The 6,304-nt window shown below is 22.0% G+C and overlaps 1 protein-coding gene across 1 annotated transcript in view; it reads left to right on the top strand.

Annotated features, from left to right (window-relative positions):
• LOC119677450 overlaps positions 1 to 6,304 on the top strand; it is a 45,623-nt gene that overhangs the window by 31,579 nt on the left and 7,740 nt on the right. The gene's annotated exons all lie outside the window — the stretch shown is intronic.

Here is a 6,304-nt window from a genome sequence, read left to right as displayed (position 1 = left end):
AAAATATTTCTTTTAACCCGATTTTTTCTTGTTCTTAGGCTTCTTAAAATATAATAATATGACCAAGTGTAATACCACAAACATATCAACCAATGTGCAGTCATGTAATTTTCAGTTAGAATCTTAAATAAGTTTAATGCTTAATAAATACTGAATTTAAATAATTATTAAGCTATTTGGAAATTATTACCACACAGTTAACTGATTCATAAATAAATAATGATTGAGAGTTCTGAACTTATCAGAATAGAATTTGCTGTTCAAGTACGATAAACGCATTACGATGTTCTGGTATTCCTTTGCTAATATTATTGTGTGCGTGGAGTCTTTATTTCCTAGATAACAATATGTCAATAATAATAATTTGAGTTAAATACACTAATCATTATTGTTTTTAAGTATAAATTTATGCCTTTTGTGTCTTATTCGGAGAATATATCTTAAATTTCTCTAAATATTTTCAAACTTGGTTGGACAGTTTACGAGTACAGTATAATATGTATATATATATATACAATTATATACATATATCAACAACTATTAAATTTAAGAAAACTATATAGCATAATATGTTCAAAGCAGTTTTGAGAAAAGTGAATCTTTATAATACTAAGTAACAATACCAAGTTTGTGAATGGACAAGAAAGCTAAGAGAATTAGTACCTATATGGAATTTTACGGGACCAAATATATAATTTAATAACAACTGTGTACGATTTATGTATTATTAAATTTAAGTTTAAGCAAAATTTTATAAATGTTTTCTTATAAGAAAATGTTTATAGTAAAAAGTAAAAAAATGTATATATCTTTCATTATTATGAAAGAAATATTTTAATCATTACACACCATTTTAATATTAAAAACAATATGTAATGTAAAGGTACATATAATATATATCACAAAAAATAAATAATTAGTTAATAATTGCAAGCAATATGCTCTCAAGAAATTGCATATGGAAAAACAAATTAAAGATTTATTACCTTAAATATGTTTAATATTTATTTCAGATTATTTAAAAAAAATAAAGGTACTTAAAATAATTAAGTTTTCTTTTAATTTGTTTTAATAAATATTAAGAGTATTTGGTTTTTATTTAAAATTAATTAAAACAATATTTAGACAATAAATATTTTTATGTTTCATTTAAATTTAATAAAAAATATATTATTTAATTTGTTTAATATATAAAAGTTTTATTATCAAATTAAGAAAATTATTTTTAAATATCTAAAAGTATTTAAGTCTTATTTTGTTTTATTAAAATTATATATTAGTATTTAAATAAAATACAAAATAAATTTTTTTTAATATTATAAATATATTTATAACATAAAATGTGAATAAAAAAGTATATAATAAATCTGAAAATTAAACCAATATAAATTTATGGAAGAAAAAATTATTTATAGCAATAACGTGAAAATATAATAAATAATTAATTAATCAATATATAATTGAAAAATAAATAATTAAATATGAATATAAATATTAAAGCAAAGATAAAATAAATAAATTTTAAAAATTAATAATTAATTTTTTGGCAAATAGTTAAATATATTTTCTGACTATTTATATTTATTCTCATGAAATAAATATAAATTAAGGACAATAAACAGACTGTCAACATTCAGAAAAAACACTATATATTATTAAATGCACATAAAAAATAATATATGAATTACATGCATCTGAAATATAATATATGTAAATAATGAAAAAATATGAGGAAATATAAACAAATTTGATTTATATAAATAAAATAAAATACATAACAAAGTAATAATAATAAAATAGTAAATAAATAATTGATTATATGACAATAATAATAATAATTTATTAATAATAAAGAAATGTAAATAAGGCAATATTTAAGAATATTTGTATACGAAAGAGTAAATATATTGAATATACATAAATAAATACAATAACTCTCTAATAAAAATAAATATATGAATTGATAATGATTTAATAAAAAGGGTATGTGCAACATATAGAATAAAAACAGAAAGTATACATACATATATAAATATTTATTTAAATATATATAAGTAATAAAATAAAACTTAATAAATTTAAATATATATAAGCAATAAAGAGAAACTTAATAAAAAAAAATTTAAATATGAAAAAATATTTGGTATAACAGCCATTAAAATATAAAATGTATTTTTAACTCAAAGCTATATAAATATAAATTAAAAACAGAAATGAACAATAGTAATTACATAATTATTTTTAAATTATATTATATGATATTATTTTATATAATATAAAAAATAAAAGTAATACAAAATGTGAAAGTATATATATATAAAAGTATAGTATTATATATATATATCAATATATATATTATAATATATATTATATATATATATATATATATATATATATATATATTGATAAAAAATAATACTTAAATAAAAATAATAATACATAAAGTAATAGTGATAAACTCCTTTTCAATTTATAATTAAATAAACAATATCCATATTGTCACCAAAAATAAATAATATTATTTTTAATATTATTATTTTAATATTTTATTTTTATTTTAAAATTAATTAATAATTTTAATAATTTCAAAATATATTGCAACTAAAATAAATAAAATTAGATTTTAAACAAAAATTATATGTTTAAGTTTATTTTTGCAATTAAATTATTATTAAAAAAATTTGAAAAAAATATAAAATAAAAATAATAATAATAGAAAAAAATATTATTAATACATTAAAATACATATAGATTTTGAAATACAGTTTTATGCCCAATAAAATGATTGAGAATTAACTACTAGGCTTTAGGCATTAATTTTAATATAATTAAATTAAATTAATTAATACTTGCTGGATTATCACAAACATAACCAAGAATATCTTTAATAGTATTCAGTTATTTAAATAAAATTAAAATTAATAACAAAAAATTTAAATATTATTAAAAACTGCGCTTAACCTTAAAGTTGTTGTTGTTGTGGTTTAAGCTTTTTCTTTTTCTGTGGTTAATATTAGTAAGAAAAACCTCTTTCCTTTGTGAATTTTGACAAGAAAATACTTTCAAAAATTAATGTTAATTAATAACTTGATACAAACAATATGTAATATAAAAAAACAAAATTAATTTTGAAAAATTGCTTGAAAACATTGTATATTAAGAAGCAAATTTAAAAATAATGTCATAGAAGTTTTTAAATCTAAAATATTACAATATATATATTATATTTAATTTTAATTAAAATAAAAATTGATTTTTTTTCACTGTAGTGTAAATGTATTATATAGTAATTAAAGAAATGCAGCGTTCTTGTGAGTTGAATTTGTGAAAGTTTTGTAAATAAATAAACAATAATTTATATTGTATATTATTTACACAGAGTAGTTAAAGCTTATTGACATTAAATGACTTAAATGATTTTTCAAAAATTTTTTTATGAAATTAAATATATTATCTGTAAAATTATGTATTAAAATTGTTAAAAAGAAAAGTTAAAAAAATAATATAACTTATCCTACTCATATATGAAACTTTCTCTTTAAATTTCAGAAAAAAATGTTCACGCTAATTATTGAATTACAATATAAAATTATTAAAATTTTTATTTCTTATAAAATCAAAAAAAAATAAAAAATTTTATTAGTAGAGTTAATAAAGCAAAAGAAAATTTTATTCAAAAATTTCTTAAAAATTAATAAAGTATAAAAATAAATTTATGTAATTAAGAATGTCAAATTTATTTATCTTAGACTCATTCCTATATATAAAAATTAAATATAATGTTTGCTGCAACGTTTACGATATTTAAAAATAAATTCAATTTATCTCAACAAATCAAAATTATAATTATTTTTATTCAAAATGAATTCATGATCCCAGTAAAGCAGAGCACTATAGTCATGATAGATCTGTATTTTAGCACTAAATTTAACCGAACGGATGATAATCAGCATTTATAGTGAAAGTTGAACTAGGAATATTATAACCTACTGCCTTAAGTGTCTAATTATATCTATTGTTAGACAAGAGAAGCTTCCGCTCCAATATACTCTTAATAGTACAATAATAGTAATATATATCACTAGTTGAGGTTAAGACTAGGGAAAGATGAAATTTTGTTAGCTCAGATAAATCCATTGTTTTAGGATTATAATGCAAGCAACCTCAATTTTTTTATCTGAGAAGTATTTCCTTATTGTAGTTTTAGACACATCAGCTCGTGATTGACGTTCGTCAAGGCCCACCTCGTTCCTCTTATTCATCTGATGCTATGGCTATAATTACTCTCATCGATGAGTACCTATTTAATTCGCGCGTCGGTATCTCATCCGGTTACATGACCTTTCTCCTGATATTGATCAAACCACAATTTTTACTCCGAATTTCAAATTTAATCCTAGCTGTAAAAAAAATCGAATTAGTTCTTTGACTGCGTTATTCTTTCAGTACCGTTTTAAGACTTAGATACATACTATATCACACCACTAAACGACTACAGTCAACAGAACGGTATTACTGTTTTAGTTCGCACTAGATTATTAAAATATTCATTGCCATTGATTTCACCAAGTCTAAGAACCCAGAAAAAGAATACTAAAATTTGGCTTCAGTGGAGCAACAGTGCATCGTATGAGTCCGCTAAGAGACTTAGGAAGAGTTTTTAGGAAAATAATGACGATGGCTATTTGAATATGTATACTGTAGCTAGGGACGTAGGTATCTTTTAACCTTTTGAAAGGGTTTGATGGGAGTCATCGGTGTGTGCGAGATTTTGATGTTGGGCACTTTAATAATTTATGTATACTTTCAAAATTTTATTCTGTGAGTATAGAATGGAGAAGCTAACATGGTATTTATTTAATTGTCAAAACTGTTACTTTTCAATTTTAAAACAATATATTATTAACTTCTTTTTTTGCAATTTGTGAAATATTTCTGAGGCTACGTCAGATGACCGTGGATTCAAAAATTCATCTATTATGTTCTCTTTCATAAGCCGATTAAATTGCTTATGCTAAGCGTTTCTTTATTTGCATTTAATTCAAGATTGCAATTAAAATAGCTTTAAAAATAGAAACTACAAATATATATTTGTATCCGTTTAGTTTAAGTAATTCTGAAGTCAGATAAAGCGCATGCCGGTGATTTATGATCGATTTATTTGAAATATAGGTGTATCAACTGGACTGAATACGTGTAATGATAATTTATATCTGCAAAGTATGACATGAAAACTCAGTAAAAGATTAATGCGACAAATTTGTTAAACGATAAGTGAATTTTAATAACATTTTATTTAAATTATAAATTATTTTGTTTACATTTGGGTGGTTCAAATCAAGAATCATTTTTGTTTTTAATCAAATATTTGAATTATATAAAACGTAAATACCGAAGTCATTAAAAATTGCTTTCAATTTTATTGAAATGAGAAAACAACAACTCAAGAAGTTTAAATTTCTCTAAATCGGTAGGATCAAATCCATAGTAATTTGGATGATATTAAAATATGACATTTATTTTTTTACATCTACTTATATATACTATCTGTTACATATAATATATTTGTATAACATATTTTTTTTCGAACACTCTGTGAAATAGTTTTGGAACCACGATATTAACGTTTAAAAATTAAGAGAATTCGCCAATCAAAATGTGAGATTAAAGTTAACGAAACACCAGAACAATACAATGAACGAGATAGAATAGATCATCAAGTAAGACACATTGAAAATAAAGTATGAAAAGAACGTACCCATTCTTCACAAAACACAAAATCTTGGCAGATAATACACATGAAAAAACAAACATTCGAATGAGGTGCAGACTATTTAGACAGTCTCAGATTTCGGCATATAAGACATATTTGTAAAAATTTCTTATTATTATTGTTAGGGGATGTGGCACTGCAACTGTCAGGTCTATTGTGCGCCTAAAAACTTCTTATGTGACAGCTTTATTTTATGCCACTCGAATAGACTAATATGGCAAAACGTTGTCATCATTAACCATAGCGAATTTCACAAAAAAAGCATCTCCATTCCAATTAATAGAAAGTATCTTAAGCCACCTTGTATGACTTGTAAAAAGACTCAAAACACTCAGAGGTGAAGGTCTATTGCACTGTGAATTATAATCAGCTGTACTACAAAAACTTTCGGCACCTTTTGAGGAAGTGTAGGGTGCGTGGAAGAGGTCAGCAGGTGTTATTTAATTTAGTTATAATATAGGATCTTACCGTCATCCCCAAAAGAAGGTAAACACAAACTGTCGTCAGTAAGGACAAGAAGAAAGCGGTGTT

Source organism: Teleopsis dalmanni, chromosome 1 (genome assembly GCF_002237135.1).
Source record: "Teleopsis dalmanni isolate 2A chromosome 1, ASM223713v2, whole genome shotgun sequence".
Lineage (NCBI taxonomy): Eukaryota > Metazoa > Arthropoda > Insecta > Diptera > Diopsidae > Teleopsis > Teleopsis dalmanni.
The sequence above is the reverse complement of the archived record's forward strand: the minus strand, read 5'-3'. Positions and strand labels throughout refer to the sequence as shown.